Source organism: Quercus robur, chromosome 7 (genome assembly GCF_932294415.1).
Source record: "Quercus robur chromosome 7, dhQueRobu3.1, whole genome shotgun sequence".
In the NCBI taxonomy this organism is placed as follows: domain Eukaryota; kingdom Viridiplantae; phylum Streptophyta; class Magnoliopsida; order Fagales; family Fagaceae; genus Quercus; species Quercus robur.
In genome coordinates, this window is record NC_065540.1 from 14,832,106 (window position 1) to 14,843,086 (window position 10,981).

The 10,981-nt window shown below is 33.7% G+C and overlaps 1 pseudogene; it reads left to right on the top strand.

Annotated features, from left to right (window-relative positions):
- The first annotated feature begins 1,589 nt into the window (after nt 1–1,589).
- Nucleotides 1,590–10,282, top strand: LOC126692423 (pyruvate decarboxylase 1-like; annotated as a pseudogene).
- The last annotated feature ends 699 nt before the right edge of the window (nt 10,283–10,981 follow it).

The window sequence follows — 10,981 nt, forward strand, 5'->3', positions numbered from 1 at the left end:
ATGCAAAAGTTTAAAAATATATATTAAGAGTCTATTTAGAATCTGCTTATTTTGCTGAAACTGAAATTTTTTTGCTGAAAGTACTGTAGATAAAAGTAAAAGTTAGTTGAAATAGTACAATAAGACCCCATAAATAGTACCAAAAAGTGCAGTATGGCTCATGAATAGTAGCGAAAATAAGCTGAATAGTAAAATAAGCTGGTTTTTTAATTTGGAGCCAAACGCATAAAAGTGTGCGTTTGGCATGATTATTTTTGCCAACTTATTTTACTATTCAGCTTATTTTTCCTACTATTCATGGGTCTCATTGCACTTTTTGGTACTATTCATAGGTCTCACTGTACTATTTCAGCTAACTTTTACCTTTATCTATAGTATTTTTAGCAAAAATTTTCAATTTTACCAAAATAAGCGGATATCAAATGAACACTAAAAGTGAGTTTATAGGACACGTGGTTGGTTGGAGGGTGTTAAGAGTTTGAAAAAAGCTTTGAGTTTTGCCATTTCCAATGTGAATGACAACCATCAGTCTTTTTGAAATTTAAAACATAATAACCTTTTTTCTTTATTTTTTTTGTTGATTGAATTGTACTCATATGACGTTTCCGCTTGTTGTTCAAGAATTAAGTCTTCATTTTATTTTTATATTTTACTCTTCATATATTTTTCATTTTAAAACTACATATTTTTTATTTTTTAGGAACTAATCCAAGGTAAAATTTTTTTTTTTAAAAATAAAATAAGAAGAAAGAAAAAAGATCTATATATGTACCTGAATATCTATATTATTATAATTTTACAATTATAATGTTGGGTTGGGTTAGAATGTAATATTATATATATATATATATATATATATTTATATATATATATAAAATTAGTGATAATCCTGAAACGGTACATCGATATCAACTGATACCGAAATATTTCGTACCTATGATCAAATCCAAACAATCTGGTACAATAGACCACTACGGCTCTAGAGTTGAGATCACAATTTTACTAAATGAAGGTTCAATGTAGAGCACACCTTCATGATGCATAGTAACCTGTCTTTGCCTAGTAATCTCTCATTAACTAAAAAAAATTTAATATTAAAATGAGTGGGGGATTGTTGGAGCATTTTAATATTAATTAATTAAAATGGATTTATATTACAATATAAATGTAAAAATGTGAGAGTTAATATAGAAAATAAGAAATTAGTAAAAATGTTTAATCTCATATTGAAAAGAGATAAATTTTTTTATTCTTTTTAATTGTGGTGATTAATGGAGCTAACATGCATTAATTCAGATATTGGGTTAGATACGTGTGCAAGAGGGAGACAAATTAGAGAAGGTCTGTATCGATTACAAATTTTAGTCAACTAATTGAGTGAATGTTGGGTCTCAGTCCAAATACTGTTATTTCTATTATTTTTGTGTTTGCACCAACACTAACAAAAACGATTAGCATTATTTTCATTTATATAATTATGAAATTAGTTTTATGTTTTTAACCTCAAAATCAATTATTAGTATGCAAACATTTCTTTTTTGGCAACATTTCTGTTGCTAAAACTACAAAGCACCTTCCAAAACCGCCCCTGGTAACAAATCCCACTATCAAAATCACCCTATAAATTCACTTCCACTTCTCTCACTTACTCACACCAATTCCTAAACAAACAAAACACTCCTACACTATACCAGTATTCCTCTGTTCGCTCTCTCTAGTTCTAGAACTATCACACAAACAAAACAACAAAACAAAACCAAAACCATTCCTTCATTCCCTTCATTTTTTACGTTCTCTCTCAGAACATGGACACCAAAATAGGAGCACTCGACGCGAGCCCACCCACCTGCACAGATCTCTATGCCGCACCGTCAAACGGCGCTGTCTCCACCATCCAAAGTTCATCCTCTCCCACCATTATCACCCCCTCGGACACCACACTGGGTCGCCACCTTGCTCGTCGACTCGTTCAAATCGGTGTCACCGACATATTCTCTGTCCCAGGTGACTTTAACCTCACTCTTCTCGACCAACTCATCGCCGAGCCTGGTCTCACCAACGTCGGCTGCTGTAATGAACTCAACGCTGGCTACGCCGCCGACGGCTACGCGCGGTCCCGTGGCGTCGGCGCGTGCGTTGTTACTTTCACCGTCGGTGGGCTCAGTGTGCTCAACGCGATCGCTGGTGCTTACAGTGAAAACCTTCCTCTCATTTGCATCGTTGGTGGGCCCATCTCCAGTGACTGTGGAACCAACAGGATTTTGCACCATACTATTGGATTGCCTGACTTTAGTCAAGAGCTTCGGTGTTTTCATACTGTCACTTGCTATCAGGTAATTCGGTGTTCTCATAAATCAAAATGAATTAAATCAAGCAATTCGGTATTTCCTTGGTCACTTTTATGAGAACTTTTTGTAATCTTATCTTGACTACAAGTTTCATATTTTTCAAATTTTCAAAATATATTGACAGTCTTTAACTAATCCTAAATTATTCATGATTTCCACGTATCTACTATTTATATGACACAAACGAGCATGCCAAAAACTAATAGAAAAAAGCAGATAAATTGAAATAGTAGATGCTTTATTATTCTCAACATTTAATTTAAACATTTTACCACAAGCATAACTCTTGCCCACAAATAATCTATTTTTAGTGATTATATAATTATTAGATTCCATAGTTTGCTTAAGCAAAAAACTTGATATCAAATTATTTCTCATGGACGGAGTGTAAAGTACATCTTTCATTATTAGTACACGTCTAGAAGTGAATTTCAAATCAACCTCACCACTGCCACTCCCAAGAGCCTTGGTTTTGCTAGAGTCACCAAGCATAATTGTTTTTTCTTCTTCAAAGGGAGTGTACAACTTGAACCAATCTTTGTCATAACAGATATGCCTATTAGCACCAAAATCTACCCACCACCCTTCAATATATTGCTCCATATTGATGTCTATAATCATTGCCACTAAAAGCTCTTCGGTTATGTTAGTCTGCAGAATAGATTCATGTTTTTGAATTTGAAAAACCGAGCAATATACCCACTCTTGCCACAAACAAAACAAGAACTATTAAATTCATCCTGTGAAGGAGGTCCTCGGTTCTTATTGTTATTTTTATTCGGATTTCCCCTTCCTTAAGGTCTATTATTATTTTTTAAATTCTATTTTTAGGCTTCAATTGACTATTTCTAGGAAAATGATTTTTGGGCATATTATTATTGGCAAGAATAAGGTTTACCTTTAGGGTGGAATTACCATTGCTCTCTTGTGTCATGAGTGCATCTTGTCCTTTAGCCTCTTCCTCCACACAGATGCGTGCGATCAAAGTCTCTAAAGATGTCTTCTTTTGATTGTGCCGTAAAGTCTTTTGAAACTCCCTCTAAGATTATGGTAGTTTATCAACTATGCCAATTACCACCAGATTATCTCCAATCTTTATGCCTTCGGATCTCAATTCTACCACAATCATTTGGATGTCTTGTGCTTGATCCACCATTGATTTTTCATCCACTATTTGGTAATAAAAAAATCTACTAGCAGCATACTTCTTTGCATCAGCCTCTTCAATATCGTACTTGCTTTGAAAAGCTTTCCAAATTTTCTTGGTAGAATTATAAATTGTATCACATATATATATATATATATATATATTTCTAAAAACTGAAATGTAGCAGTTATTGTTATTACACTCCTGTTACGCCACCTCATTGACCACATAATCTTTATTTTTCTTATTATTTTTTATTCCTAATTTCTTTTACAAAAATATATAAATAGATTATTGAATTTACACATTTATCCTATGATGCACGGACGCGGCAAAATGGGCGCCACACCCGCGTCCAATGCAACGACATGTAAGCGACACCGTTGTCTGCACATTGGTGCCGCATCTAAGTTTTTTTTAAAAAACGGATTAGCTCCGACTCGGCTCTGATTCGCGCTGACTTGGCTCCAATTCACGCCGACTCGGCTTCACTTGCACCGAATCGGGCCGATTCGACCAGGATTGGGTCGTATCGAAGCGTATCAGCCGGTGGTTGAAACTGACCGAAACAGGCTAAAATCGGCCTTGAATTATGCCGGAACAACCGAAATTGGCTTTGAATGAGACCCAAACATCCTAAATCTGTCCTTCCTCAATTTTATTTTGAATATTTGTTGCTTCTTTTGTATTTTCTTTTTTGTTTTGTGTTTCTTGCCTTCTTCTTCTTCTATTTTTCTTTTATTTTTATTTTTTGAACCAAGGACATATAATGTGTTTTTTAAGAATATTTTAATATTAAAAATATATAGAAAATATAAACAAAAATATTTTTAATAATTTTTTAATTGCCGCACTCGCACCCTACTTTTTCAAAAATTACCAAGTCCCGCACCTGCATCCGAATCCGGAAAGTCACCCATGCTTAATAGCATTTATCTTGGGCATTTTTAACTTTATATAAAACTTTGCCTTTACATATTATCTACTTTAATTTAAATCTTTAATATTCCATATCATTAACTTGATGGGCCGTCTATAAGATTATATAATGAGTTTTTCTTTTTCTTTTTCTTTTTCTTTTTTCCATAAAACCACTACATTAATAATTAAATGCAAAATGGCCTCCTCAAATCTCTCCTTCATTAAATCTATCTTCCTAGAGTAACATTCTTTTTCTTTTTCTTTTTCTTTTTTCCCTTCAACGGTTATCAAGCCACAAAGTAATCCTTAAATATCCCTAATCATTATGTTCTTTATTTTTGGGTTACAAAGATTTATATCTTAACATTTATGAGGAGGGACCCCAAATGATGTATGATTCATATATCTAAAGATAAATACTATTAAATTCTACCTTTTATGATGATGACCAATGAGTTGCCAATATAACCAGAGCAACTCCCAAGTAAAAATAAAGCATCTTTATATGCAAATAGGTTTTTGAAAATTTATAGTACGACACGGGTATGACACCTTAAATGAAGTGTACATGCTTTCTTAGAGAGCAAGGCTACACAAAAGACATTGTTTACAAAGAAACTTATATCAATCTTCTTAAGGTAAAATTCCTTCAATTACAATACTATTGAATTATTCTTAACTAAATTCCACCAAAATTTTCACGTTATTTAGAGTGAACCATCCACCAGGCCTTCATGCATGTTAATGCATGTTATGAGTATCTTTTGTTTAATTAAATATAATTTTCATTGTTTAAATTAATTTAATTTTCTTTTCCTCCATATTATTGTGAATGTGATGATGGTGTATTCTTTTCCTCCATTGTATTTATTTTGCTGCCTTCCACTTTTTTTTAACCCATTTATTCTCTTATTCTCTTAGTTTTATCAATATAGTTGGCTATTAAAAATTTTAATTCCATCTCTAATTTGTCTTGTTTGTTGTTTGATTTTTCTTAATCAGCAAGTTGTGTGAATAATATATATTAATATAAAAAAATATTGTCATGCGGAAGAGATAATTTTGAATTCGGTCTTTTGTTGATGTTTTAATGGTACCATTGCAAAGATAATTGACTTTCTCTTGTATTTTAAGTGACCAGGAAAAAAAAAATAGAATGAAAGGAGGGTAAATTTTAAGATTTACTTTGCTGAGAAATTGGTTACATTTTTAATGGTACCATTGCAAAGATACTTGACTTTCTCTTGTATTTTAAGTGACCAGGAAAAAAAAAATAGAATGAAAGGAGGGTAAATTTTAAGATTTACTTTGCTGAAAAATTGGTTACATTTCTATTTTGAGAGTGAAATTAATTATTATTGTGGGGCCAGAGAGTTTGTGACCCTAGCCCATTTCATGTTAAGGCCCAAGGCCTGCGCCGAGGAGATACAGGGCCAAGGACACATCACGAGAGTCATGGACGGCCTAAGGAAATGGCCGAGGACGAGCTCCTGCTCGGCATGCCATAAATACCCCTAAAAGGAAAAGTGATCACAGTGCGGGGACAGCACAAGTAAAAGGCTGCCAGAACCGCAATAAAGCATTCTGCGCCTGACAGAGCCATACTCTTAAACTTTTACAACTACCCCCAACCACTCTGGGTATGAGCTGATGGGACAAGTATCAGTCTTGGAAAAATTGATCCTACATGTGAACGAAGGATAAGGAATACAGGCTAATATAAAAAGAGGAACAAGCAATCCGGAAGAAGGGGCTGGGAAAAATGGCCAAAAACCAGAGCCTCCCAGCCCGCCTCTAAGAGAAAGACTTCTCGAGCGAACACGATTTAATTCTATATGAACACCACGACAAACCACCGTCTGGTAACCAAGGCCTAGCCTTTCAAACCCACGCTCTACAAATAATATTGTTTGGGTCTTTTTACGTGCGAATCCAATATTATTATGAGTCGTTACAAATTGTGTCCTTACAATTATTATTATTATTATTTTGTTTTTTGCAATTTTTACTTTGTTCAACTTTTCATCTTCTTCAGCTATTGTCTTCTTAATTCAATTTTTCATCTCCTTCAATCATTGTTTTTTAAAATTTTACATTTGATTCCCTCTATAGATTTTTAAATTTTCTTATTTATATCTTCTTAAATTCTACCATTCCTCTTCCATCTAAGTTTTTATATAAATTTCTTATTATTTCATTTCCACCCCTCCTCTATTCCTTACAAGTTGTCCACGACAAAAGAGGTCAATATTCTCTCTCTCTCTCTCCCCAATTTTGTTTCTCATTCGGTGGATTTTTTTTATTGTTTCAACCACTTATTTTTTTCCACTAATGGTTATTTTTGTTATTGTTGATTTAATTGTCACATTACATTTGTTTCTCGTTTTGATAACTTTGTATAGACTTTTATACATATTTAGGTATTTTGGTATTCTAATTCTTGATCACGAGTTCTTTTTCTTTATCCCATTGGTTTTTGATTTGATTTGGGTTAATAATTAGGTTTTTTGCAAGTTAGAATTTGATTTTTTTTTTTTTTTTAGTGATCCATTTAAATGTTAAACTATGAGACTTTACTAAATTTTGTTTATTTTTTAATCCTTTTGGGTGGAAAAATTTGTAGTTTTTATAGAAAAAGTACTCTTAATCGTTGTATTAGAAGTACATTATAATACCACTTATTCAAAACAAAAAGGTTAGTCATAAGAAAATAATTAGATGAAAAAAATATTTTAACTTTTGCAATTGTGTTTTCATTATTATTATTATTATTATTTTACAATGATGCATATATAGAAACTTAATTCTACGACTTTGCTAATAATTTTTTATTTGATAATCTTTTTTGGTGGATGAATTTGTAATTTCTACAAAGATAATAACCTCAACAGATTATTAGCAACAAATATATTTCCTAATTGGTCCAATTAATCATTGTTAAGTTTTATTAATTTTTTAGATACTTTTTCCAGTGTTTTGGATTGAAGGGTAAAAAAAAGGGGTTGAGAAAGTTTGTTTAATACTAAAATAATAATTTCCAAATTTTATATACCTTTTAATGATACACAAAATATTATAAATAAATTTGATTAAAAAGTGAATATTTTTACTAACTTGCCTTTTGAATTCCTATAAAAAAAATTGTATTGTTTTCATTTTGGTATGAAATAAATTATATATATTACACTTTTTTATTTCTATAATAAATGAAAATATGATTATGAAATGCATTACTCTTTATTAAATTAGTCTAAATTAAAAAAAAAAAAAAAATTTAATGAGATCACCATAAATTAATCATAGAAATGATCTGCCTCCTCCCTTCCCTTCTCTCTTGGGCACGTATCTATACATATTAACCCATTAATTGCCATAACTAAAAAAAATGAAAGAGTCTCTCCTTTTCAATGTGGAATTAAACATTCCACTAATTCCTTATCTTCTATATTAACTCCCACATCTTTACATTTATATTGTCCTATAAATTTATTTTAATTAACTATATTAAAATGCTCCAACAGTTGTGATTTTTTTGCTTAATTTTGTTGTTGTAGGCTGTGGTGAATAATTTGGAAGATGCACATGAGTTGATTGACACTGCGATTTCAACTTCATTGAAGGAAAGCAAGCCTGTTTATGTTAGTATAAGCTGTAATTTGGCTGGGATTCCTCATCCAACGTTTAGTCGTGAACTAGTTCCATTTTCGTTAAGTCCCAGGTAAAATTTTGGACTTTTTATTTTTTATTATTTAAGGAGATTTTATTTTCCTTGTGTAGGAAAAAGTGAGTATTAAAAAACTATATTTTGAAAAGGTACTGTTGAAACCATGTTACCAAATGGGAGATTCTACTTAACATTACTATTTCGTGGTGAAAAAGAGTGTTCTTAAATGAAAACACAAAAAAACTGGCATATTTTTTTGTTCTTAAAATCGAAGTTAGAAGAAATGCATCTTCAAATTGCAAATTATGCATTTTCAACTTTATTTTAGTATTGCAGTTTTTAAAGCAACAGTACATTGTATAGATTTTACCAAATGTTCAAATTGCGTTTTTAAAAATCATGTTTTCAAAACCATTTTTTGTAGAGCCTGTAATTCTGGTTGTACTATTATGAGATTTACTTATTGGGTTTTTTGTGTTTTTGGGGGGATAAAGATTGAGTAATCAGATGGGATTAGAGGCTGCATTGGAGGCAGCAGCGGAGTTTTTGGACAAGGCTGTAAATCCAGTTTTGGTGGGGGGTCCTAAACTGAGAGTTGCAAATGCAACCGATGCATTTGTTGAACTAGCTGATGCTTGTGGTTATCCCCTTGCTGTGATGCCATCAGCGAAAGGGCTTGTGCCTGAGCACCACCAACATTTCATTGGGACTTATTGGGGTGCTGTCAGCACTCCATTTTGCACAGAGATTGTGGAGTCTGCAGATGCTTATTTGTTTGCTGGACCTATATTCAATGACTTTACCACTGTTGGGTATTCATTGCTTCTCAAGAAAGAGAAGGCAATCATTGTGCAACCTAACCGTGTTGTGATCGGGAATGGACCTGCATTTGGGTGTATTTTGATGAAGGATTTCCTCAGAGCACTTGGCAAGCGGCTCAAGTGTAATACAACTGCTTATGAGAACTATCATAGGATCTTTGTTCCTGAGGGGCATCCTTTGAAGTCTGCACCAAAAGAACCTTTGAGGGTTAATGTTCTGTTTCAGCATATACAGAACTTGCTGTCTAGTGCGACTGCTGTGATTGCTGAGACAGGGGACTCATGGTTTAACTGCCAGAAGCTGAAATTGCCACAGGGCTGCGGGTAAGTGGTGGAGAGCATATAGTATTTGATGTTTGTTTCTAAGTTGGAGCTTTTAGTATTAATTCAAAGTTTTGATTGGCTTGCAGATATGAGTTCCAAATGCAATATGGATCAATTGGTTGGTCAGTTGGTGCGACTCTGGGCTATGCACTGGCTGTGCCTGAGAAGCGAGTGATTGCTTGCATTGGTGATGGGAGCTTCCAGGTTTGCCTTGTTCCTATTTGTCTGTAGCAATTTTTTTTCTACTTACAATGTAGGCAAGTAAGAACCTTGTGGACCACATCCAAATTGTTAATTGGTTCTTTTTTTACTTATTTTGACATTTATCACTTAAATGAAAATCTAGAATCAATATTGTCATGAAAAATTCTTGCAAAATTCCAGAATGGCATTGTATGTCAATGTTTCAAATGTCATACATGGGTTACTGTATCTTACCTAAATCTATATATTAATTCTTTCCAACATACTAGAACTGCCAAGATTTCACCCAGCACATTGATTTGTAAAATCTTGATGTGTTTTTTATTGCCTCACAGGTCACTGCACAAGATGTGTCAACAATGATTAGATATGGACAAAGAGCCATCATCTTCCTGATAAACAATGGTGGATACACCAGTGAAGCTGCAATCCATGGCGGGCCTTACAACGTGATTAAGAACTAGAACTACACTGGGTTGATTGATGCACTCCACAATGGCGAGGGCAAGTGCTGGACCACCAAGGCGAGTTGTTTAACATGGTGCATACGCTCTAGTGCATCAATGGATTCAATACCAATGCTTACAAACACTGATAATACGATTCTTTTGTACATTCATTGTTTTCAGGTCGGTTGCGAGGAGGAGCTGATTGAAGCAATTGGAACAGCAACAGGGGATAAGAATGACAACCTATGCTTCATTGAGGTGGTTGTTCACAAGGATGACACCAGCAAAGAGCTGCTTGAATTTGGCTCAAGGGTCTCTGCTGCCAATAGCGGCCCACCCAACCCTCAGTAAATCTTAGCCACATTAATGAGATTGAAAAACACAAAATAAATTGAGCAGTTTTATGTAACATAGTAATATTGAGTTTGTTTCTTGAGTGGTTTGCGTAATGAACAAGGAGAGCTTTGCTGATTTATGTGTATGTTCTCTTTGGATTTGCTTTACTATTGAAAGATCAAATTAATGAGTTTTGTGATAACATTTTTCAAGTCTTTTCCAAGACTACTGATATGGTTTGTTGAGATTAGTGCATAATAAAAGTAGTATTAGTAGTAGGCTTATTCGAAGCCCAATGGTGACGTTGCTTCAATCACAACTTATGATTTTAGTGTATTGTAGAAATGGTTAGGTCTTTAGTTAGGGGGTCTCACAGTTATAGAAATAGGAATAGAAATTGGAATTTAGTACTCGTTTTGATAGGTCTGACGAAACCAACTACAGACGAACATAACGTTACAGACGAAGTCATCCTCATGGACAAACCGAGACAAGTGCCTCCATCGCTGACGAAGGCATCAGGCCCATTCAATACCACCAATAACACCTCGGACGATTACAACAACAGCTATGCAGACCGTTGAAAGCACATTAAGACCTCGATATTAAGCAAGAGGCGTTACCAAGAAGGGCATTAACATCCCATTATTAACCACAACGGTTAAAATCCAAGAGAACCTATATATAAGGCTCTCACATCACCAACAGGAGGTACGAAGATACTTTCAGATATATTTTCTCGCTTTGTGATGTTGCATTATTCTTTC